General features: G+C 41.9%; 1 protein-coding gene across 19 annotated transcripts in view; it reads right to left on the bottom strand.

The window, feature by feature from the left end:
• The window catches only part of JAKMIP3 (Janus kinase and microtubule interacting protein 3), a 144257-nt gene extending 127504 nt beyond the window's left edge, over window positions 1–16753 (bottom strand). For all 19 annotated transcript variants that reach the window (XM_077350141.1, XM_077350144.1, XM_077350143.1 and 16 more), the window contains exon 1: window positions 16433–16753. The gene's annotated coding sequence lies outside the window, so the exon portion shown is untranslated. The remainder of the gene's footprint in view (window positions 1–16432) is intronic.
• Window positions 16754–26376: the final 9623 nt, after the last annotated feature.

Below are 26376 nucleotides of genomic sequence, written 5' to 3'. Positions count from 1 at the left end.
TCCCATTTTCTAGTTCCTTGTTAGTAAATATTAGTAAGTATTAGTAAATAAACTTGAACAGTTCCACAGTTACTATTTTGGGGGTTTTATCTAGTAATACTTGGATCTGGTTAATTCATGGAAAGGTGTCTGGAGCTGTATGACAAAGTAAACTTTGAACAAATATTTTCTTTCTGCTTCACCCAGTTTGCTTCTGAGTGTAATGGTATTGCACTCAGAAACAAACTGGGTGAAGCAGTAATGCTAAGTGCCTCTTACTGTATATTGGCTTTGATCTGTGCAGGATTTGATGGTTTTCCCATCACACATCAGTGGAAAAATAGTTCTTGGCAATTAATAATAACTAATGGCATCACTATACCATCTCAGGTTCGTTCCCTTGTTCACCTTGCAACATTATATATGCCACAAAATGTCAGCAATGCCTTCCTATGCTCTACATGGGACAAAAACGTTGGTCCCTCTGTCAAAGAATAAACCAATATAAATCCAACATTAAAAAAAATAACATTCACGAACCAATGGGAGAACATTTTAATCTTCCAAGTCACTACACTGCTGACCTAAGAGCGATGTTCTTCAGAGAAGATTCCATGGGAGATTATAACCTGCAATTGCTGGATTTAACTCCATTCAGAAGTTGAGAACAGTGTGGACCTCCCTCCACTAGTGCTGAACAGGGACAACGCCTTCTAATCTCACTACGGATACTGGTTTTCTGCCCCCAAGCATCTCTCCTTCTGTTCTAATGGAGCTGAATAGAATGTGCTCTGTACCGCTGCACCCTGAGTCGATGCTGTCTCTCTGTGTGAAATTGGGGTGTTGTCCCCATGTGATTTGTGGAAGTGCCCACAAAATACTTTGTGTCTCATACAGCTTAGTTAACATGACTGAAGGAGGCTGTTTGTACCAAGATTACCCTTTCAAAGCCATGTCCAAAATATTAGCAAACCAAGTAGCAATTCCCACTTTTCTCCCCTGGTCACTGGGGGGGGGGGGTGCTGGGATGCCAACCAGTTGGGAAACTCCTGGAGATTTAGGGGTAGAGCCTAGGAAGGATGGAAGCCTCAGTGGGGTACAACGCTATACAATCTACCCTTTTTCTCCAGGGGAGGTGATGTTGATAGTCTGCTGTAATTCCAGGGCATCCCCAGGTCCCACCTGGAGGATGGCATCCCTCTTTAATCTATGTTTGTCTGCAGTCCAAGATGAATACGTAGCGCAGACTGCAGCTGGGCAAAATGCCTGCATATCTTACAGGGCTGTTGTTTAAATGAGTGCAGAGTTAAAGTTTAAGGAGTATATCATGCATTTGCAGAGTACTCCCCGCCTCCTGGATCACAACGGGATTTTTCATACACCAGATTTTTACATTATTGTAGTTATTATTATTCAAGTAGGGAGGAGCAGCCCTATGTTGCTTGTGGTGTTCTAGTTAAAAAAGCAACTGTTTAAAAATAATGAATCCAAGATATATCTGCAAGATTCCTTAAGCGACATTGTCACAAGTCACAATCCAACACAGAGGTAGGCACACAAGTAAGCCTGTTGAAATCAGCTTCCTTAAATGCCATTTAGGCCTCTGCTGCTTTGTGGCAAAGTGTGGAAGCAGAATGATTTCCCGCCCACCTCAATTTTTCTTTGAAGTAATTTATTCCATGGCATGTTTTAGACAGTAGTATCAATGCCTAAATATGGTATTTTCAGGGTATTTTCATTGACAGAGCTCTTATTTCTGACAGAATGTCAGGTTTGTTTGTTTTTTACTATGTTCAGCATATTAATTTCCCCCTCAGTGCCATAAATTAATCTCTCTCTCTCTCTTTCTTTGCCTTTACAAGAACTGGAACAATAGCTTTTGAAAGCAAACACAGAGACCATTTTGCCATTGCAATGACAGGAAAAATAACATTACTGAATATTTAAAGCTTTCTCTGTCTAAATGGCTGCTGTTGCTAGGAAACATGGAGCACATATGCGGAAGTGCCCTATTACTATGTTCTGCTATGCCTTAAATGAAAATATCCTTGTTGGTATTTTTTAATAGACGCCTGGGCTGAATAGCAACAGTTTGGTTCAGCATCTATATGAGCAATGCAACAATTTCGTCAGGAAGACCTGGATTCAGGCATGCTTTCAGTGCTAATATCTCCTGGGCACAAGATCTAATAATAACATAACAGTATTATAAATTTTGTTTCAGATTCTATTCTGCCTCTAGCATGGAACATGGGGCAGGCAGCAACCTTTTAAAAGTGCAACACTAAAAATAGCAGAGTAAAATCTCTATTAAATTTAGTAGCTAGGAAGCTTTTATCATAAAGTCAGGAGAAAAATGGGTTATTGGGGGGGGGGGGACTCTGCCACTCTGCCACATACACATCCTGATGAAAGGCAGATCCCCCCCACACACAAACACACATACACTGCAAAAGGACACACAAAAAACCCTGATCTGGTTAAAACTGACTTTTGCAGGAGTATGAAGTGGGCCAAACATGTCAAGATGGAAAGTCTCTGTTGCACAAAGAAGTAGGTAAGATACATGTTGATTCTCCCCTCTCTAGATATCAATAAGGGCTATAGGTGACATAACCTAGGGTTGGGAGGAGGAACAACAATGCTCTTCCCTTCTTGGCTGCAGAGGGCTAATACCTCCTTGTAGTTTAAATTAACCAGCTGGGAGGGTGGGTTTGGCAGAGGTGGACCTGATGATGTGCATCCCTTGAACTCCATCCTTTAAGCTCAGGAGAATAGTAGGGAGCATTTTAACCTTCTGAATGAACAGAAGCAAGTAGCCAGTTGACATCTGCCATGTGTGGTAGAGGGGGGATGCCTGCATGCTCTGCTCATGTTGCCTGCATGTGCTCATCTCTCATGCATCTAAGGTTTAAGGGATTTTGAGAGGAGAAAGGTGATTGCCCAGCCAAACATTTCATTTTATAGTTGGTCTTTCTCGCTGGAACTCAAGGCAGATTGTAGGCAGAGTGTGCTGTCAAGTGGCATTTGACTTCTGGTAACCCCAATGGATTTTCAAGGCAAAATGTTAGGGCCCGGACCCCTCCATGGACAGAGGGGGAGTTTGCAAGGAAAACAAACCTTAGGACAAAATTGCCTGCATTGTGTTAAGCATAGTTTGATCAGAAATATCACGGATCATGTCAGTTGCACCCAGGGAGTTGACCCAGCCATGTTTGTGCTCAAGCAACAAGACTAATGTACATTCTCTAGCTGGATACCACATCCCTTTGGGACAAATCTAGAGTATGTAGAGCAACATTATTGTTTCCATGAGGGGCCTCTTTAAGAACATTTATGCACTGGGAACTTCACTGCCCCAGCTCCTGTACAGGAGCACAAATCGGGGGCAGATGAGTCGCACCAAGCCAAATACTCTCCCATGTGGGTGCAGGAAGAGGTGGGGCAACCTGCCACGACTAAATCTCCAGCCTGCAGCCCAGCATGAAACTTCCAGTGCATAAACAGTCTGAGCTTTTACTCACCTATGTTAATGAGCCTTATTGTTGGGACAATGACAATGGCACACCTGCTCTTTTCCTTGATACTCTTCTCACACGTGTGATCATTCTTTCCTTTAATTAATTCTTCCCCAGCCATTTCCCTTCTTTCATGACCAGAGAGTCAAACAAGTTTACTAGTCATTGTTTTGTCTTCACTGGAGAAACCCATTACGATTACTCCTAAAGTAATCATGGGTGTCCTCCCTGACCTGGGAGCAACTGTAACTCCGTCAAGGATGTTTGCTTCAAAAACAATAAAGCCATTCCCTGGTCTACATTTCTTTATCCTACTCCAGTAGACACATTAACCTCTTTGTTCTAGGGCAGGGGTAGTCAAACTGTGGCTCTCCAGATGTCCATGGACTACAATTCCCATGAGCCCCTACCAGCAGTTGCTGACAGGGGCTCATGGGAATTGTAGTCCATGGACATCTGGAGGGCCGTAGTTTGACTACCCCTGTTCTAGGGGCTAACTGCCAGGCCCTAGCCTTCAAACATAAAATATGATATTTAAACAGAGACACTACAGCTTTGTAGATATCATCCTTGGATCCAGACCATGCACCCAGCATCACACAGGTAATATTTCAGACTTCTGCCTGTCAGAAGTAGCAATTAATCATTCTCTGATCCAAAAGATATACCCCTTATAATGTGAACTAATAAAAGATCATTCCAATAAAAGATCATTTTTATTTCACATTTGGCCTCTGCCTAGTGGCTTGGACAGGGATGATCCCCCCTATACATAGGCAGAGATCTCGCTTACACCTCTCACTTAACAGTCTCCCAGAATTCACAAATTTCCCTATTCGGTATTCATGAGAGAAGTCTATTTTTGGTAACACAGAGCTGAACAAAAGTAGTTTGCTATTGGCTGCCTCTGTGTAACAATTCTGGCATTCCCTAATGGTCCAAGTACTAACTAAATATTAGTTCTTGAGCTCTGATGAGCCTGAGCTATCCAGTTCAAGGCCAGGGCAGATTACAATTTGATAGAAGCTATTAAGTCAAAACCCAGCAAGCTTGTCAGTGGTCTGTGCACAAGAACTGCACATCATCCCCTCCTCACAAACAAGAACTGACTTGGTGCCTGATGCCAGAGCCATTCTTTTTACAGCTTCACAATTCTTTATAATACACGCCCAGCCCAGTTGGCTCACAGTTCTGTCCAAAGTCTCAATTCTCTCTTCTCTAAACAGCAGCAACTTCTACAAGGTAAGTCACAGCACAGTCCTGAAGGGCTTGACTGGCTGTTCCTCATCTGGCCCTGGTAAAAATTCCCACATGATTGGTCAGTCAGGGATGTCAGCTACAAGTCTAATGCATGAAACTGATCCGTAAGATTTACTACTACTACTACTACTACTACTACTACTACTACTACTACTACTACTAGCAGCAGCAGCAGCAGCAGCAGCAGCAGCAGCAGCAGCAGCAGCAGTGCTGCTGGATTTCTAATGGCTGAATTGGGTCTCAGGTTCAGTAATCATAGAGTTCCTTCAAAGAAAGAAAAGAGCTGGGTTTTTTTTTTGTTTACTGCTTTTTACTACTATCTCAAAGACCATTTACGCACTGGAGGGTTCATGCCTGGCTGCAGGCTGGAGTTTTAGTCATGGCAGGTCGCCCCACCTCTTCCTGGACCCACACGGGGAAATATTTGGCCCAGTGTGCCTCATCCACCCTCTATTTGTGCTCCTGCACAGGAGCTGGGGCAATGACGTGCCCAGTGTGTAAATGGTCATTGTGGCTAAAATGGCCTACCCTTCCTTTCCTCACAACTGACATCCTGAGAGGTAGGTGAGGCTGAGTGAGCTCTGAAAGAACTGTAACTGCCCCAAGGTCACCAAGATGGCTGCATTGGGGAATCAAACCCATGGGGAATCAAACCTGGCTTTCCAGATTAGGGGATGTTGAAGTCATACTGAAAATGCATCTTCTACATTATATAGTCTGAATAACACGTCTTCTCATTTTTCAACTTATCGTCAGGTCAAGGAATTAGGAGGTGGACATCTTACATCTATGATACCCTCTACTGTGTATCATTGCTATGCCATGCATGGACAGTTATGGCAAATGTCTGAGGATGGTAGTCTGAACTGCCGATAAGATAACCCAAGACTTCAGCACTACCCAGAAGTCTGTGGCAGCAACCCAACAAACTTACTATTACATCTTCTGCAAGTCCTAATAAAGCCAGAAAAATAAGAATGGAACAGAGTTCTACTGAAACATGTTATTTAAAAGGTAAAGGTATCCCCTGTGCAAGCACCGAGTCATGTCTGACCCTTGGGGTGACGCCTTCTAGTGTTTTCATGGCAGACTCAATACGGGGTGGTTTGCCAGTGCCTTTCCCAGTCATTACCGTTTACCCCCAGCAAGCTGGGTACTCATTTTACCGACCTCGGAAGGATGGAAGGCTGAGTCAACCTTGAGCCGGCTGCTGGGATTGAACTCCCAGCCTTATGGGCTGCCTTACCACTCTGCGCCACAAGAGGCTCTTATTCCCACCCCCACCCCCCTCACAGAACCTTGGCACAGGAGAGACTGTGAAAGAGTTGACAGTTGAAGACTGGCAGTTGAGAAGGCATTTGACAGGCTAGGGCTGAAGAGCATAGCCTTGGAAGTACCAGAACAGGAGGTTGTTTTTTTTTCTTTTTAGAGGCAACTGGAAAGAAATGGCTACAAGTAACAGGAAATTTTAGCATGTTGAGGCATGACACAGTTAAAGGTGGCTGAGATAGAAGAAATATGTTGATTTCTGAATCAATCAGTTTGCTAAAACTGATTCTACTAGTAATATACCTTTGAGTATTCTACAAATTTTTCTTCATAATGAAAGCACTGATTGGCAATGGTTTTTGATCTGGACAGAGGGCAGGAGCAAACCAGTTTCCTGTGCCCAAGGTTCTTTTCCTGCCCTGGCAGGAACAATAGATAAGTTTGAGGAGTCCTGTTTCACAGTGCTCATGAAAGGTGGGTTTTGCCTTCACATCAGAGCTTTCTTCCTTTTCTATTGCTCTCATTCTCCCCCACCCTGTTCACTATAAAAGACAGTTCTCCTGAGTATGCCATTTGCATCTCAGGTGAGGTGACAGTGGAGAGAGAAACTCATTAGCAGAGAAGCTTCAGGAAATTATGTGGAGCCATGAAAGCCTTGCAGGCCCGTATGAAAGCCTCAAACAAGCAGCCGTGTCCCAGGGCAGGCCTTCTAGCTGCTCGGTTCTTGCCTTCGACTATGAGACTGAGGAGCATTCCTAAGGCATGTCAACAGCCAATTGTGACACAAAATCAGTGGGGGAGCTGAAGTATCTCAGGCAGAGCTAAAATCAGCTTAATTCAGTGCATGGAAAATGGTATTATATTGGGGTAAGTTGCTTTCCTCAGCTATATATGTTTTTCAGTATTGCTGTATTTAAAAAAACAAAACAACATCCTGGATGGGAGGGATGGTTGCTTGTGGTGTTTTTTAACATAAACAGTGACACATCAATGAGAGGTGAAATGAGCCAGCAACATTATACATGGCTCAGTTGTTGGCACATGGGGCCAATTCCTGCTTTCCCATGGTATTGGGCCCCGTCCAGGACGGTTCCAGGCCAGGCCCAACTCAGTCCCTTTTAAGCCTCTGTTATCTCACTCTCATGCTCTCTTAGCTGATTTATGACTGCAGTGCTAATGAGAGTTTGAAGAATCAGCATGGCTTTACAAAATGTAAGCCAATAATTTGACTTCCATAAAGAAGGGGGTAACCGCTGGTAAGGCTAGACCACAAAAAGTGCTAAGTAGCATTATCTCCCCAAACTCCTCTCTGTTCCACTTTCAAAGCTGTTTTTATCAAAGAAGATGTTAGGATTACATTATCTTGAGTCATGGACTCCATGGTTAGGTCTCCCTCTCCCCAGTGCCCATGCTGGCAGTTTGTCTTTACAAACATTTCCATAAGGACATGACTAAAGGCAGTATCTGTTTTTCTCCAAGAGAGAAGTTTCTGAAATTCTCAACAGCAAACTGAACTAATTTCTTACCCCTACTGATCTTATATAGATCTCAGAAAGGGAAAGAAATATTAGATGCCCAGTAGGATTGCCAACTTCCAGGTGGTAGCTGGAGATCCCCCATGATTACAACGGATTTCCAGGTGATAGAGAGCAGTTCACCTGGAGAAACTGGCTGCTCTGGAAGGTGGACTTTATGGCACCGAAGTTCCTCCTCTCCTTAAAACTCAACCTCACCAGTCTCCACCACCAAAATCTCCAGGTATTTCCTAACCTGGACTTGGCAACCCTACCAATCAGTCTCCTTCACTCAGGGCGTAAAAGGAGCCGCTAATGCAGTGTTCTGCTGCATACTCAAAACCAATTGGAACAATTTGTGTATATGTATCTTTTGGTTCTGTTTGGTTTGCATTTCTATTTCCTCTTCCATATGCCATAAGAAAAATACAGGAAACCAGATTATGAAGACCAAATAAAGGAAATCTGAGCCTCAGATACTAAACCAGTATCTGGATTGTACCACTTCAAATGATAGGTGGGGCTTACATGAATTCCTCCATGCCCTCAGAGTCCAAATAGAAAACTAGCATGCCAAGTAGAAGAGTTCTAGGTTTACAATACCAGCTTCTCCTGAAGGATTCATTTATACAAAGTACTTCTACACAGGAAACATGTTGCAGCCCAGGTACAGAAACATTGTTGTTTTTTTTTCAAACCAAGTGCCTGAGGATTGGGACTGCAGCAGGGGGGACGGATTTAACACACACCCCAATGCTACCGGCTTTGTCCATAGCCCAAACATATAAATGCTGATAAAGACGATTGGTTGGAAAATACCTGGAGACTTGGAACGTAGAGCTAGGAGTGGACAGATTTTGTAGTTGGGAGGGACCTCAGTGGAATATACTGTGGAACTGATCTATGTCACCATTCTACATACATTGGATAATGCAGTTTCAGTGCACTTTTGCAGCTGGATTTTCCTGTGCAGAACAGGATAATCCACTTCTAAAGTGCACTGAAAGTGCATTATCCGATGTGTGCAGAATGGGACCTGGAACTGGCATCCCTATGACTGTTTATGCACTGGAGGTTTCATGCTGGGCTGAAGGCTGGAGTTTTAGACATGGCAGGTTGACCTTCCTCTTCCTGCACCCACACAGGGGAGCATTTGGTCTGGTGTGCCTCATCTGCCCCCCGATTTGTGCTCCTGCATGGGTGCTGGGGCAGTGAAGTTCCCAGTGCGTAAACGGTCTATAATAGAATTGCCAACCATCAGCCACAATCCCTGAAGATAGCTGTGTCACCAAAACAAATGTCATGCTGTTGTAGGGTTGTTATCTGATCCACAGTACAGAAAGATCAGTTCCCCTTGAGAAACAATCTGCTTTGGAGGGTGTACTATACTATGTATTATACTGTTCTGAAGTCTCTTCTCTCCCTAAATCTCACCCTCAAATCTCCAAGAATCTCTCAACCAGATGCTACAATACCTCCACAACACAGTGAAGCCACTTCCACTTATACAGCTGAAAATGACTTTGATATGTTGTAGGGATGGCCACACCCCAAATTTTCTGTTATGTGTTCACTGAGTACCAGCTTGGAAAAGCCAAATAGCAGCCCTAACTGTATATTTACCCCCAATGAAGGCCACACAATAGTAAACTGTAAGTCAATGTCAAGACTATCTAAATAACTATTCATACATTCAGAAGAAGAGTTGGTTCTTATATGCCACTTTTCTCTACCCAAAGGAGTCTCAAAGGCCTATTATGCATGGCCGCTGAAACAGCGGCATGGAGAATGCGGAGGAGGAAGAAGCGAAGCAAACCACAAACGCACGGGATGGAACGCAATGGCAGCAAAACCCAGAGCAGCCGATTATGCACGCTGCCAATCCAGAGCCACTTCTGGTTGTGCCCTGGTAGCCCGGGAAGCTCCACTTTCTTCTGCATTTCACTAATACAGCTTTTTCGGCGGCATATGTTGACTCTGCGCCCGGTTGCCGCCTGCGACGTGCATAATTGGTAATTTTAGCCGCCGCCATTACACCCCGAATGCAGACCTTCCACTCCGTACATAATAGGCCAAAGTGGCTTACAGTCGCCATTCCCTTTCCTCTCCCCACAACGGACACCCTGGGAGGGAGGGTGAGGCTGAGAGAGCCCTGATATTACTGCTCGGTCAGAACAGCTTTATCGGTGCTGTGGAGAACCCAAGGTCATCCAGCTGGCTGCATGTGGGGGAGTGCAGAATTGAACCCAATTTGCCAGATTAGAAGTCCACACTCCTAACCACTACACCAAGCTGGCTCTCCACTGCAAACCACTGCAGAATCAAATGTGATATCCCTTTGTCAAATCACCCGGGTTGAATACTGCTATTTCTGCCAAATGAAAAATTCTGCAAAAGCCACTTTATGGGCTAAATACTTAAGTATAATATTCTCAGAAGTATTTTCTCCTCCAGAGGTAACAGCTATATTGCCATGTCAAAATAATGATCCATCTGTCCTCTATGCTATCTACGGGAAGAGATTGGGAAAGAAGCTGAATAACAATAATGATATAAAAGTAAATTTCCATGCAAACTCCATTATCTCTTTATGCATCTGTTAGATATAAAATCTGGTTTTGTTAATGGTGAAGAATATCCCAGATTTGTACTTAATATTGTAGTTTATTTTTCAAATGTAGCTGAAGAATAGAAACTAACAACTTCGAGCTGTGAAAAGTCTAACAAGAAGTTTAGAAATGTAAATAATTTTATGTTTTATGGAATCTCTCTCTCATAATTTTGTAAGCTGTACAGGGCATTGTGCCTTCACCTGGATAACTCAGGTAAGGCTGATCTTGTCAGATCTTGGATGCTAAAGCAGGAGTGGCCCTGGTTAGTATTTGAATGAGAGACCTCCAAGGAATACCAGGGACATGATGTGGAGGCAGGGAATGGCAAAGAACCCTCAAGGTCTCTTTCTTTTAAAACCCTAGGGCATTACCATAAGTCAACTGTGACTTGACAGCACTTTCCACCATCACAGTGGGCATTTTCAAGACAAGTTTTCCAAAATTCATGAATAGGATATTATGACAGGTGGGTAGGGAACCTGCACCTTCCTGCCAGTCACAAGTCCCTTATATGCCTCGTTGGGGTGTGTAGAGAGCATCTAGCAACCAATCAGGACCCACAGAGAGATGAAGAAGTATGGCCAGGGTTGGGGGACAACAGAAAAACCTGTCATACTGTCAGGCCGGTTGAGCTTTGTATAATCAGAGTGTTAGTAGGGAGAGAATCTCTTGGGAGTCTGCCTTGTGTGCAAGTAGTATAACCAATATGTTTGGAGATAAAGTTTAGGCTTACAGAGGGCTGAAATGCCATTCTCAAATTCTGCCTTTGGTGGAAAAAGCAGGCCGTATTGTTGATATCTGAGGAAGAGGCTTTAGTTGTCTCAAAACCCAATGTCTGAGGGAAACTGCCTAATGAATTGTAACTTCTGGGAGGAGATTCCACTTATACCATGAGGTTGCTGAAGCTGAGAGAAGGCTACTCTTTACCACAAGAATAAAAGCTTGGCTGAACTGTTCTGTGCATGCAGAAGTTGACCCTGAAACCTAATTACCTGACAGGCTCAACAAAATCTGTGTGTTACTTATGAATGGTTTTAAAATTTGTTACCGAACCTCCTTCTTTCTCCTCTTCCTGGCAATGAATAAAAGTTATTGTTTTGATATTTTTTTTGATAAATTATATGTAATAACTGTATTTAGAAAGCCACTTGGATTGTCTGCCAGCAAAAGGCTGAGGTACAGATGACTCTGGTCAAATTATAAAAAACTTTGCTTCTTCCTAAATGACCTTTAAAACATTGACCTTCACAGATATGTCACTTGCCATACTTCTTGCAAGCATTTGGTGTTAGTCTTAACTCACTGTATAAGCAGAGACGACCCATCAGCCACAGATGTATAGACAGGAAAAAGGTAGTTTTCAAACTGGCGATGGCAAACCTTTATTCAAACAATATAAACTGTTATAAACAGAATGAGTTCCTAGGTACAACAGCCTCATTTTCATTTTTACTTCATCAGTGAACTTATCAATATGGCGTAGTATTTCTTTAAATTGGTTTTTACAGGGAAACTAACAAAGTTAGTCTTCAGCAAGCAACCTTATATTTTAAGACATATATCTTGGGTCTACTAATATCAAAGGTCCAACAACGTAACCATCCTCTAGGGAATCTTATAAGTGAAATAAGTGGGGTTTAAACATACAACTGCATCTTGGCCTATGAATATCTAGCAATATTGCTAAGGTCCATTCATAGCCGTGGTTTTAAACTACTGTACCTTCCATTGTTATGAAGAGAGACTGTGCAACAGCAGACTTGGATGGACTGCACAGTAGTATTAGTATTAGTATTGGTATTGGTATTGGTATTGGCATTGGCATTGGCATTGGCATTGGTATTAGTATATTAATTTGCTTCCTGTACTGCCCTTCCAGTGGACTGGTTCAGGGCAATAGACAACATGTAACAATAGCAATGCTAATTAGGGATAGCAAGTTGGTGCAACTGTTGGTATTAAAATTTGTGGTCAACTCTGAAACATCCTAGGAAAGAAATGAACTTGAAAGCAGTGGTATATACAGATCACTTGATATAAATAGAAGGTTACAGCACTCAATAAACCTTAAACAATCATATAAATCCCATTTTAATATGCCTACAGTTACTCATAAAGTTCAGTGCTAATGAACAAGTCTGATGTTGTTTGCACAGTAATCAAAACGGCTGAGCTGAATAAAGCTTATTTAATGATCCCCTTTTTTTAAAAAAAGGTTGATACTTTTATGAGTGATAAAAGATAAACAAGCTATAAAGTGTCCAGATTTACAAGAACCAAGTTATAAAAGGTTTTTTTTTTTTTTTACATAAAACAATTTAGGCTTTTTAGGCCATTTCCACATGGAGGGGTAAAACACAAGTCACACTGTGGCCCAATGGTGATTTTTAAAAACCTATTCTCCCACTGGCCACAGGATCAGCAGTGGGAGCTGAGACCTAGGGGTGAGCTCTGTGGGAAAGTGGCAAGCCTGCTCCAACCCTGTGGGATATGTTAGGCTCAGAAATTCACCAGGGAGATTCACAACCAAGTGGGAAATTGAATTTGTCTGTTTCTAGTACTAGTCCAACAGTGCACAGTACTGCATTTTGGGTCTTGAGAGACATTGGTCTTGCATTAGCTCCAAGTGGGAAGATACTGGCAATTTCCTGTTGAGCACTAATGCTGTTGCCTATCCATAGGTTCAGTGCCTGAGGTAGACTGTATCGTCCACTCAGTACTTGCACACTTTCAGGCACTATTCCAATCTTTATTAAAAGTTCCTTTGGAATTGGTGGGTTTAACTCTCAAACTTTCATGAAGAAGAAGAGTTCTTATATGCCACTTTTCTCTACCCAAAGGTGTCTCAAATTGGTTTACAATCCCCTTCCCTTTCCTCTCCCCACAACAGATGCCCTGTGAGGGAGGTGAGGCTGAGAGAGCCCTGATATCACTGCTCTGCCAGAACAGCTTTATCAGTGCTGTGGCGAGGCGAAGGACACCCAGCTGGTTGCGTGTGGGGGAGCGTGGAATCAAACCCAGCTCACCAGATTAGAAGTCTGCACTCCTAACAACTACACCAAGCGGGCTGATGATTTGGTCCTACATACCTTGAGGGACCACATCTCCAAGTATGTTTTCCAAAGAGCTCTCTGTTAAGCTAATGCCAGCCAGTTAGTGGTCCCAAGAAAGTGTGGCTGGCCTTGGCCAGAGCTTTTTTGGCCCTGGCTCCAGCTGGTGAAATGAGCTGTCAACAGAGATCTGGGTCCTTTCAGAGCTGTCAGTGATCAAAGGCTCCCACTCCAACTTTGGGACAAATGGGAACAGATTGGGCAAACAGTAAATGGTGGGGTGGGAGCCTTTTATTTCTCCTATGTTTTTGTGACTACAACTGAATTCCAGGGGATTGATTGGCTGTTTTGGCAAAGAATAAATCATATGGTTGAATTTGGATGTGTGACACAGTTTACTCATTTAACAGAATTAATTTTGCTATATATTCCCACTGTCATGTAGGGAGTTCTTAGTCTGAGGAACAGTGCTTGCGCTCGAAAGCTCACACCTTGAATAAATCTTTGTTGGTCTTAAAGGTGCTACTAGACTCAAATTTTATTATGAATATGACACTCAGAAGGCTTAAGATAGCAGCAAGTAAAAGTTGCCCTAAGAGTCCATGAAGGTTACGTGATTAAATAAGTTCCAGCTATGGAGGTAAAGAGGCATATCTGAATTTTTGTAGGTAAGAATTCAACTTTGAGAGTCTGGAACAGTTTTGGGTTCATTGCAAAGGATGTTTGGTATGTACATTTATTTTCTAAGCCAGTTCCACAAGATGTTTTCCTGAATGGTAGAACGAGAACATTTAAAAAGTGATCTTTAGATATTTCAGTAAATGGCAGGGCTTTCTTCTTATTGAAACTACTTAGTATTCCATGATATTGTATCTGGGGAAGTGTGCCTGCACCCAAAAGCTCATACCTTGTATAAAACTTTGTTGGTCTTAAAGGTGCCACTGGACTCTCAATTTGTTCTACTTGGTATACACATAAGATTAGTTTAGATAATTGGCACAATTAAGACTTAGACAATGGGGTTTAGTCAAGATAGTCCATGCAGTTATGCGTCTTGCACATTGTACTTAGCTCCATGACCTTTGGAATGAATATACTCTAGTTGCTTTTGTACTTACACATAATTTATGTTGCAGTGGTTCTAATATAATATAGACTGCCAAGGATCTATGTATTCAGTTACTGGTATGAGGCACACATGTTGTATTTTCTTGTAAGAGAAAAAACAACCATTAGAGTTGTTCAACGCCATGCTAAAAAGAGCTATGATCAGCTAAATAAAATTTAAATATCCTTTGATTTTTATATCTTGGAAATCTTATGAGAATTGCCTTCAATATGTAATTGCAGCAAAGTTACTTACATAGTAGTTATAAATCAAGTGAGATAAAGTGCCAAAGCTTTCCCCAGGGTTTAGACATACGTGCATGAACCTGAAGCGTTCAAATGCTAGCATGATTGCACACTCTGTGCCTCTGGACATAGTAATGCTGTTCAGGGTCTCTGATTTTAAGGCTGCCGTCAGGAAGTCCCCTGCCCCTTTTCAGTGGTCTGCTGCATCAAATAGCTAGAATGAGGGGGTACTTCAGCCCAATAGTCCTTTTGAAATTAGACACTGAAGACTGAAGTTGCTCCACCTTCTGGATCTTTCTTCTAATTTTCCATATATGATGGTAATGACAGTGAGGGATTGCTCCAAGAGTTGCCTTTGCTGTTCTATTAGAACTATTAGGAAAATAATACACTTCAAAAGTGACAAATCCGCTTCCGAAATCTCCCTTTCCCACACAATTACAAGGAAGCACTGGCCAATATATATATATGTGTGTGTGTGTGTGTGTGTGTGTGTGTGTGCATATATATGTGTATGTGTATATATATATATGTGTGTGTGTGTGTGTATGTATATATATATATATATATATATATATATATATGTGTGTGTGTGTGTGTGTGTGTGTGTGTGTGTGTGTGTGTGTGTGTGTAATAAAAAAGCCATGTTTAAAGCCAAGCATGATGTTGTCAAAGTCAACAGCATGCAAATTTGGGTAGGCCAACAACAACAACAACAGCTCAAAATGTTAAGACTACGGTACTCGTGAATCGTTGCTATACAACAGCCCCCCCCCCCCGCCTTTTGTATTCTGAGGTGAAAAGTAGTAACATCTCGATCAGCTATACATTGAGTACTTTTGCATTCCAAACTCCATCATAAAAAAGCCGTACTTCAGACTGTCTGCATCGTTAAGCATCTCCAAATGAAAGGTATAGCAGCTTAATGAGTTCAAATGACATTTACATTGAACAAGGGAATAGGCGGTTGTGAAATGAGAAATCCCCTTTTAATTTTCTGTTCCGCCCCAGAGGTTTCTCATGTCATAAAACCTAAGAGGGGGAGAGGGCAGAATGACCCAGGGCATGTCCACAGCAAACCGAATTAATTGTAACTTGCAAGGCCCAGACAATCAAGTTAATGCTAAATATACAAAACTACAGTCTGAATCGGTGTTGGTAGCTAGCCGCCGCTCAGCTCCACGCCACCCTTTCGGAAGTATCTGAATCAAGATGGGTGTATCTCTCTGTGCAACAGAATGTAATGCAATGAAATTAGCAAGGCCTGCCTCTGGTAAACTGTCTCAGCATCAGGAATAATATCTAGATTTCATTAACCAGCTGCAGCTGCTTGCTACAGAGTAGAATTCTGCAAGGCGCAGCATGCAAGACCAGAGACTTTGCAATGGCATACTCCAGAAGCACAGGCAGGCTGTTATATAACTGTATGTGTTAAGACACCAACATGGTTTCAAGAGAGAAAGAAGTACAAGTATGCACAGAACTGACCTTACAGGCATGCTCCATCATGATGGACACATTGCATGTCTCCTTTACCTGATGAAAGTACCGTTCGGTGTATTGCAGAGCACTACATTCTAAAACCTGTCGGCTGTTCCTAGCAGACAGATTTTAAAAGGGCATGTTTTTGCTATGTTTTGCCATTCACACTGCACAAAGCTACCTTTTTTTAATGAAAAAAAGAGAAAAATTCAAAAGAGTGCATCCCATCCCTGCTGCTGGAGATGCTATTTTTCTAACCTCCCAACAGAGGGGACCAGAGGAGACCAGGATTCATCAAGCAAGTCCAGGGAAGCAGTTATAGAGGAGAAGGAGAAGGGAGAGGGAAGAGAGAAGGTTGGAATCAACTGTAGGGTTTAAAAAAAAAATCTGCTCACCATGCACACTCTTAAAGTGAAGGATCAGGCCGGCCTAAGTGAGGCAAGAGCAAGAGAGGAATTTCACGGGCAGGTTGCAGTTGCTGGGTGATGCACTGGATGCTCTTCTCCCTCCTGGGAGCCTGAGCTCATTGCGAGACTCCAACAGCCGCCCTTCAGCCATTGCAGTGACACTGCAGCTAGCAGCTGAGCATCAGCACGTCATCACAGGAGCTCACTTCGAAAACGGAAGCCCCCCCTTTTCAGGAACAGAAACTACAGGGACTTAGGAGAGCCCCTCGGCATGGAGGACAGCAGCCACGAGCCTTCCGCACCCGCCCGGTTGGGGGTTTAAGCATCAATTCCACTCCAGCATCCTGGGCAGGGTGTGGATTCTTGGTATCGCTCAGCCCGTTGCCAAGGTTACAGAGCTTTCCCCCCCTCCCTGTTGCCGAGTGGCATGTGCAGCGCCGAAACAGTACTGACATTTAAAAGCTGGGAAGCTGCTGTTGCATTTTTTTAAGTGGCAAAGGAGACACAATGGAGAGTATTCAGCAGCAAGCCTCACTTGTGGCCTGCCCAGGACAAGTTATTAGCAGGTGGCCTTTAAAAGAACTTGTACTTCCATGCTATTTGTGAACCCCACAATTCTGTCAAAAGGGGGATTTGCTTGCCAAATGGTTTGTCTTTGCAAGTTTCGTTGAAGTGAGACTTGCTGCCGAGTGCCCTCCATTGTTTCTTTAAAACTTGCAGGGATGGCAGATACAAAGGCCTATTAACCCCTGGTGTGAATGCCCTCTGCTTTCTCTTATGGCTGAAATGGAACGTGACCGCCCACCTCAGTGGTAATTAAATAGCAAACACACAAACCCTACAGGTAGTGCTGTAAACAGCATGCTACTACAGGCATCTTGTATGCTTAAACCAATCTGAACAGATCTTCCAAAATATGATTTTTCAAGCAGATTATTTATTTATTTTTCTTTATTTAAAATATTTATTAGCTTTTTTTCCATCTTCAAAATCTCAGCCAATTTGTGGCAACCTCTCACAGAGATTTCAAAGCAGGAGATTTCAGAGGGGATTTGCCATTGCCTGCCTCTACATAGCAACCCTCAATTTTCTTGGGGGTCTCCCATCCAAGTGCTAATCATGGCTGATCTCATTTAATTTCTGAGAGCTGGCCCATCCAGATAAGGGGAAAATCACAATTTACAACCATAATAATGGCATTCAGCTGTCTCTGGCAAATGAAAGAGTCAAGCTTACTTCCTTCCATAACAGGGGCTGTCACCAAAAAGGCCATCTCTTCTCATGGACTCATGAGATTTATTGCCAGATATCACATTAATGTGGAGCAAGCTTTCTCAACCAGAGTTTCATGGAACCCTGGGGTTCTTGACAGCCCTGGATGGGTTTCCTGAATGGGTCGGAGTTAATTTTTTAATATATTTTAAAATTTTGTTAAATATTTATTGGGTGATATGACCATATATGGTCAGGTTGAACCCCCTCCCCCCTCATGGCCAATGATGGGCCTGGAGGGGTTGGGAAGGGGAGGGACCATGGGTGGGCATATACACAGCTATGTTTCCCAACCATATGCTGCCCTACCACACCACTTCAGGGGTTTCTTGAAACCTGAAGAATGTTTTAGGGGTTTCTCACTGAAAGTGGTTGAGAAAGGCTGGTTTGGAGGACCGATAGGTGAGTGGGCAACTGTTTACATTTGTTTAAATGTTATAATTTAATATATGTATTCAAATTTATATTTTATACTAATTTTATGTTTTATTTTATTGGAAACTGCTCTGAGTTTCACAAGGAACAGCTTTTAATAATAATAATAATAATAATAATAATAATTATTATTATTATTATTATTATTATTATTATTATTATTATTATTATTATTATTATTATTATTATTATTATTATTATTATTATTATTATTATTATTATGTGTTTGCTGAACAGAAACATTTATTTTGGCCAGCTAAGGAATAGCATAGTAATATAAATATATATTTAGAATAAAATTACAATGATCATTTCTCTAGTTGTTTCTAGTCAACAGTTTCTAGTCAACATATATTCTTAAAATGCAGCTTTGACACTCTGAAGTTTACTGCTGATTCATGAATATATTGTCTATCTGATAAAAGTCTATCTGATAAATCATTCATATACAAACCAAGGCTGTCCTTGCTTCACTGAACACTTAGTTCTTAAAGGCACTTCTTCAATTCACTGTTGTCGCAGTAAACTCTTGAGGCTCACAGATGGGTTAACAGGTGGCTGGTGGATATGACTTTTTGTTTCTTATGTCGCTTGGAGTTTAGATACAACATAATTTAGGGTGCATGCTTAATAGAGGAGGTAATTCTATATGTGTGTAAAGTTCCATTAAATTGCAGCTTTCTTATGGTGATCTTACAGGGTTTTCAAGGCAAGAGGCTAACAGGTGGCTGGCCATTGCCTACCTATGCAGAGTGACCCTGGAATTCCTTGGTGGTCTCCTATCAAAATACTAGCCAGGCCTGACCCTGTTTAGCTTCTGAGATCTGATGGGATTGGCTAGCCTGGGCCATCCAGGGCAGGATGAGACGATCATACAGAACATAAATTAATAGCTATTTTCCATAGATGGCAATGACTTGGTCCCTCCTCAGATTTTTCTCTGCATGCTCAGGAAATGCACATTGAGTGGAATGGTAAAAGTCCTTTGAAAAACCACTTTCGGTTCTCATTGTGGAGAAATACACACACACACACACTGAGAGAGAGAGAGAGAGAGAGAGAGAGAGAGAGAGGCAGGTAATGGAAAATCTCATGACCAGGAGCAAGCAGGAGAAGGCTTTTCCAGCCTCTTAAAGATGGAGACTTCTGTTGAAGGGTTGCCAACCCTGAGTTAAGAAATTCCTGCAGATCTGGGGTGGAGCCTGGGAAGGACAGAGGCTGGGAAGGGGTATGGAATATGACCCCATCCTGCCCATCTTCTGAAGCTCCTGTTTCTTCAAGAAATTAAGTAGGGTTGACCCTGGTCAGCACTGGGATGGGAGGCCACCAAGGAAGTCCAGGGTCACTACTGCTCAGAGGCAGGCAATTACAAGCCACCTTGGAACCTCTCTCTTTAGGAAAATGCAGCTTCAGGAGGGATCAGAATGCTGCTTCCCCTAGTGCCCGAAAATTTTACAGTGCCCCCCCAGATCCTTCCACCCCATCAAAGGGGGGCATACTGTCCACTTTGGGAACCCTTATGGTAATGCTTTTGCAGACTCAGAGCTGTAATTATACAGATATGATTTATGCATCTGATAAGGACAGGAGGTGTGCAAGGAATGAATACATTCATTCAAGGAATGAATGCAAGGAATACATTCTGAGATTATTTGTATGCTGCTGTAAAAGCCAAGGGCTGCATAACATCAATCAAAGTATAAATAAAGTGCTCCATTTGGCTCAACTACCTGAAATTCTTGGTCATTCTTAGAGGCTACATTTTGTGAGCTTGTTCATACATGTGAATGTGGGCTACAATTCTAAATTTTTCATAGCAGCTGTTTTTGCCTGATTTCTGTTGTTGGGGTTACCAGTTGCCCAGAGGAAAAAAATGTCCCTGTAATTGAGGTTTTATTGAATGTTATTGATCAGGTGGTATTATTTACCTCAATGCAATGGAAAGCTTCCACACATTGCCTAATCCAGCCATCCATTTAGTAAGCAAAAGTAACATTCAATACTTTATTTATTTTATTATTTATTATTTATTTATTATTAAACTTTTATACCGCCGGTTTACAAGATAAAAATTACTATAAAACCCATAGTTAAGACCATTTAAACCAATCCACACTATCAACGTTAGGCAACAGGCAAGCACTAACTAACCCCACTAACCCCCCCCCCCCAAACCACCCCACGTTAGCCGAGGGACATCAGGTTGCTAATATAGGAGTGAGGCAATCAGATCATTCAGGTGAACCCATTCAATAAAAATAGTATGGAAGAAGTACCAACTCTAAGAGAAGCTTTTGTTAAATAAATTGTAGGAAGTGTTTCAGACTGCAAAGGAAATGCAGACTATGTGAGTTTTGTGTGACTTGCAGATTGCCGAATTCCATAGAGAGACATTCTGAAGCAAAGTGCCAGTCTACCAAATCAATAGACCTCTAAACTATTTAGACAGGGAAGATGTATGTTCCGGTAGATAGCCATGTTTGTCTGAAGCGGCAGAACAAAGTTTAAATTCGGTGGCACCTTTAGGACCCGCAACATTTTATCCCGGGGATAATCTTTCTTGTGCAGGCATACTTCTTCAGATACAGTGAAGCAGAACTTCTGTTTTAATGTATTTGAGGAAGTATGTCTGCACAGGAAAGCTTATCCCCGGGATAAAACATTGCAGGTCCTAAAGGTGCCACAGAACTCAAACTTAGTTCTAGCCTTTGCACTGGCATTCATTACATCATTTAGAAGTATACAGTTCATAGAAGGTCCACACCTCAATGAACCTTAGACAAATCTTTTTGTGTCATACTTTGCACCAAATACACAAGGGAAGTTAACAAGGATGTTATTTGCTCATTTAAACTAGTAGTCTTCCTTCATAAGCATACCACTGAAAACATTTCCCTTTTCCTGGATTTTCTTGATTTTCCCTAACTCAAACTGCCAAATCTGAAGAGAAATCAGAATATAACTGTCAAATCCATTACAGCTCACCTTATCCATCCATATTGAAGGGATAGGTGGAAGAAGGTAGATTGGTATCCATATATGAATCTGACCGCATTTCTCATGCTGAATCGTTACGAGGAGATTCTTTGGACACCAAAAGAGGTCTCAATGTGGTTTAACATTCTATACAGTTTTAAAACTGATGTATCTTTAGCTTCTTATAAAGGTACTAGGGGCCAAGCCCGTTGCATTCAGGAATACAACGGGCGCTAGATTGGGGTGGTGGTGGAAGAACTCTGCAGACAGCCTACCCCTCCCCCAAGGACCTGAAAAGGCTGCAGGCAGTTGTTAGAGAACTCACCGGCAGGGGCAGCTCTCACACAGCACAGATCTACAGCCTCTGAGCCTCAGAGGGAAGTGGAAGGAGGATGGTGGTGATCAGGGGTTGGTGATGGAAGGCAATTGGCTGGCCGCTGGACAGATAGTCATGCCAGTTGGAGGAGGAGGCACTAAGGGGTGGGACAGCACTGAGTGGCACTTAAGCCATGAAACATGCTCCTCCTCCAAGGCCTTTCCAGAAATATATTATGTGGAACAGATATGTTTTAGTGTTTATTAACATCCAGCTTAATAGCTAAGCTAGTCGGTGCCCAATCTCTGTGGTGCTCACAAGATGTGATGTGGGCATTCCACAGGGTGCCTTTGTTACTGAAGCCAGATCATACAATTCTTTTGCCTCAAAAGAGAGGACCAAATGGCGTTGGTTAGCTCTTTCCACCCATGAATGTACAAATGGAACACCCACACCACACATTATGTTATCAGCATAGTGGGAAGAGAGCACATGTATGTTTGCTTCTCAGCAAAGAACAAGAGTTTCAAACCCAAGGTGATCTGGGGACTAAATGCGATGCTGGAGTTACATGAATGGAATTCCAGACTCGTCATTTGACCCTTAGGCTGCACCACAATGTGTGTGTGTATGTGTGTGTGCCACAAAGTCGAAAGGGCTTGCTTTTCAGTGTTGTCATACTATTGGCATGTTATCAATGATGACATAAATGACATACTTAATTGCACACCTCTGTATTTTCCGGCAGCAAAATCATCCTTTCACTGGCATTTGACATGGTTTGTGAACATACCAATCTAGCCTTGTACAGCGTCTTTTCAAGTCTCACCATCTAGGAGTCTGTGTGGTTAATAGGCAGCAGAGGGTGATAGAGAGCTATTGTGGAAAAACAGTCCGCAGGCTCTGTATTCTGCTACACAGGATGAAGGGCTAACATTTGGTTTGTTTAAGATGAGATCTGTGTGGAGAAGAAATCTCTTTAGCAGATATGCCACCCGGAAAATTTCATACTGGTAAGAAGGCTAAAACAGAAAATCTGAGGAGCGACTAAGCTAGTTTCACCCTCCAATGTAGACTTTCTCAACCAAGGTTTCATGAAACCACGGGATGTCATGACAGCCTTGGAAGAGTTTCCTGAATGGCTGGCAATTATTTGTAATATATTTTTAAAATTTGTCAAACATTATCAAGAGATATGATGACCATATATGGTCATGACGAGCCACCTCATTCCAAAATGGCCAGTGATGAGCCTGGAGTGGGTGGGAAGAGGAGGGACCTCATGTGGGCATGTACACAGTCATGCTTCCATTGCAGTGCTTATTGGGTTTCATGAAGCCCAAAGAATGTTTCATGGGTTTCTCAATGGTAAGAATCTGAGAAAGGCTGCTCCAAAGAGAGAGTGGAGGAAATGAGAAGCAGAAGGTGAATGATCCACAAATTAATTAGAAGAGGAAGCTAGCCCACAGCCATGGGAAGAACTGAAGGTTTTCTGGCTGTTAAAGAAGTCTTCACAACAGATATGAGACATTAGAAGGAAAATGCTTAGAGCTATAAGGGGGCTGTGAGAATCTGCAGGGGTGCAGAAATCCCATGTTCTCCCTAGGTGTGTCTATAGCTGCTATGGCTCTCCTATCTCTGGTATCCTCCTTTCCTCATGGGTTCTCCTTTTGCCAGCACTGGATCATTTAGGTTAGAACTTTGTCCATTCCATAGACAAACTCTTTAAGAACTCTGTATCCCCCCTCCCAGTTTAGTGACTATCTTAAAGTTCCTCATAAAGAGGTGGCAGCCATAGGATGTACCAACCAGTTTAGTTATTAATTAAAATAATTTAAAAATGTAAAGACCTAAGTTAATGTTTAATGTTATTATGCATTTTAAGCCTTCTGTAGGCTGCCCCCAGCCTTCAGGGAAGGGCAGGGTAAATTTATTAGTTCAGCTAATAAATACACTGTCTAGTTAAGTAGCAGCACTGGATCAATTGTAGGGATGGGCATGAATTGGCTAATAAATCGAAGTATTTGCCTGGCTTCACAAGGACTAGCCCTAATATGGTGGGAATTATAAGTCACTGATATTTTGCATGTTAGATAAGAGTCACAAGACATTTAGCAGTGTTGTGCCAAACAAGGTCATATGACATACTGTTATCAACCAGGCATGGGGCTGAGACAGAAGATTCATGTTCTCCAAAAAGTTCATGTCCATTGGTTAACGTTGATCAGACTGTATTCAGGCACCTTGGGAAAACCTCAGTCTCTTCCTAATTAGAACAAACCTGGTGTAGTCTTTGTCTTTTGACATCTCTCCATGTGCACAGAATCAAGCATGGAGAATGTCCAGCTTAGGATGTCTTTGATCTAACCACAATTGGTTGTATCATCCAAATAGATGCATTTTAGCACACTGGGGGTCCTTTCTTGTTCACAAACCAGAACTCTATACCACATTTTTGTCCAGCATTATCCAAGAGAGAAAGAGGGTACAGGCAGAATGGAAGATTGCTGGGGGTCATTCCGCACGACTTAAATGTAGCCGAAGTCTTACCTTATGTAAACACTACTAATTTAACATTCTGCATGTCGTTGCAAACAAGCCGCAAAACTCCCGTGAAACTCCAGCAACAATTGGAATTTTATAGCGCTTAGGGGGAAATCCAGAAAAGTGGATTCCCCCTGAAAAAACCGCTACACTTCTGAGAACAAGCCGCAACACATCAGCGAAATACATGTGCGTTCTCAAAATAGCGGTAGAAAGAATGTCCCTTCCTAGCTCTCGCCCCCGAGCTTCCAGAGATGCGATCGCCATTTCCCCCCTTATACTGGCGAAAGCAACGAATAAGCGAGGCTTCTCTAGCTGAAGTCCCTCCACAGAAGTGCTTAACAGTAAAACAAAGCTCCCTTCTACAATTGTCTTTAAAGTTTCCAAGCACAATAAAGCCCACTGCTTGACACTGCCCATAATTTCGGCCACAAATCGCACACATTGGGAGGGAGGGATTTTTTTTTTACTTGAAGAATGTGTAAATGATTAAGCACCAGCTCCTACGCCAGTGAAAAAGGTCTTTCTGAGACAATAAATGAACAAATATTAGTTGCTGCTGGGGTTTTGGGACTTTTAAAAAACAGTTTTTAAAAGTTTTAAACAGTTTTAAAGGGAAAGGGGCTTTCTGGGAGCATGAACACAACAGTTCATTGGCTGTTCTGTTTGATTGATGGCCAAGGGCGGGAAGAAGCGCGGAAAAATATCGCCTCATTTGTTGCGATTTCAGCAAGACTTGAAAACCTGTGGGGAATGAATAGACCGCTACTGGGACTTCAATATTACACTAGAATTGAAGGTATGCGGAATGACAAAATTCCACTATTAAATATAGCGTTTCTGCATACTGCAAACATTTAGCAACATTGGTCATTGTGTGGAATGGCCCTAGGAAACAAAAAGTTATTGCCAGGACTTTGTTAAAATCCAGTCTCCAGCCATCATCCTTCTTCTGTTGGTTGGGTTGACTCAGTCTCTTCTTAGAGTGGATAAAGCAGGAGAATGTTTGCCTTCTGAGGCCCATCACAAACGACCAATGAGGTCCAGGACACAGCTCTTTTTCTTACTGCTGAGGCTGGCTGGCTTCTTACAATTGAGAATCCATCAAGATTACTAAGCATATGTTGCACGACCTCTTTGCTTTCTGAGTGTAAATTGATGGGAGCCATTTTTCCAAACTCTAATCCCCCCCCATGATTTACAGTGGGAAAATTAAATAGTAGTTCATTAACCTTAACATGACAGTAGCATAGGGTACATCTGCACAACTTATCAGAAGAATGTTCAAAAGTCTAAAACCAGGTGCATTTCAATAATCATAATATTCCAGATATAGTCTGTATAACTAAAGTAAAAGAATTGTGTGCCACTGTGGAAAAAGTTGCACTAGAAATCTGTAGATTACTAGCATGGGCCAGTGAGAATATAGCAAAGACACTAATTATCTTTTAAAATGAGTGATCTTCAAAACATGCTTATCTTCAAGAGGAATATTTCAGAAATATTATATAAGGAATATAATATTATTTGATTCTTTTGAACCTTTGCAAAGGCAAACCAACCTTTTCATGATTTCTGGGGACTAGGGTTAAAGGAATTTGTTGCTTGCTGGTATAATTAAATGTAAAATTTTAGTAATTGGGTTTTTTAAATTGTTTTAGTTTTTATCTTGTGGGGGTTTTATGAGCTGTTTGTAACCCACTGAGAGACGATCTCGAGTGGCAGGGTATAAATCTAAATAATGATAATAATATTAATAATTCATCTGAGTATTTATGCTGCTTTACTATCTGTCCTCTCTTTGGAATTAGAACTGTGTTTAGGACTCAGAGCGGTAGGTGGGCCATCCTAGATTTCTCGAGTATGTCCTTGTCTATGAGTACTTACAGCTCCCTAGGAGTTCTCAGTTAAGTATTGAACAGGTTCAACATATTGGTTAGGAGGGTTGCTTGCAGTGCAATCCTACACAGAGTTATACTCTTTTTATCCTACTGATTTCAATCGATTTTGGAAGGTGTAGCTCTCCTTAGGTTTGCCCTGACAACAGGGAATATACCAATACAACTTTATGATGGTAATATATTTTAACTGCACTTGGTTTATAGTATGATTAATTTTCAAAGCAGTGAACATTAAAAAACATTATTTTGTCATGTATGCTTTAGGCATTTTGTTAAAGATGTAGCACAAATAGATATCCCCTTGTATTACCTTATTTTTTCGGCAGTGATTTTTAAATCTAATCCAATGTTATTTTTGAAAATAAAAATACATTTGATAGCCATGGCATATACCAGAAGACCTGATATGGCATCTTTAATTTTGCCAATGATAGAAACCATTGCTGACAAGATACTTTTGAAGTCATGCTTTGAGGGAGTGAAATCAT

Source organism: Paroedura picta, chromosome 8, assembly GCF_049243985.1.
Source record: "Paroedura picta isolate Pp20150507F chromosome 8, Ppicta_v3.0, whole genome shotgun sequence".
In the NCBI taxonomy this organism is placed as follows: Eukaryota; Metazoa; Chordata; class Lepidosauria; order Squamata; family Gekkonidae; genus Paroedura; species Paroedura picta.
This window is presented reverse-complemented; position numbering and strand designations above follow the sequence as displayed.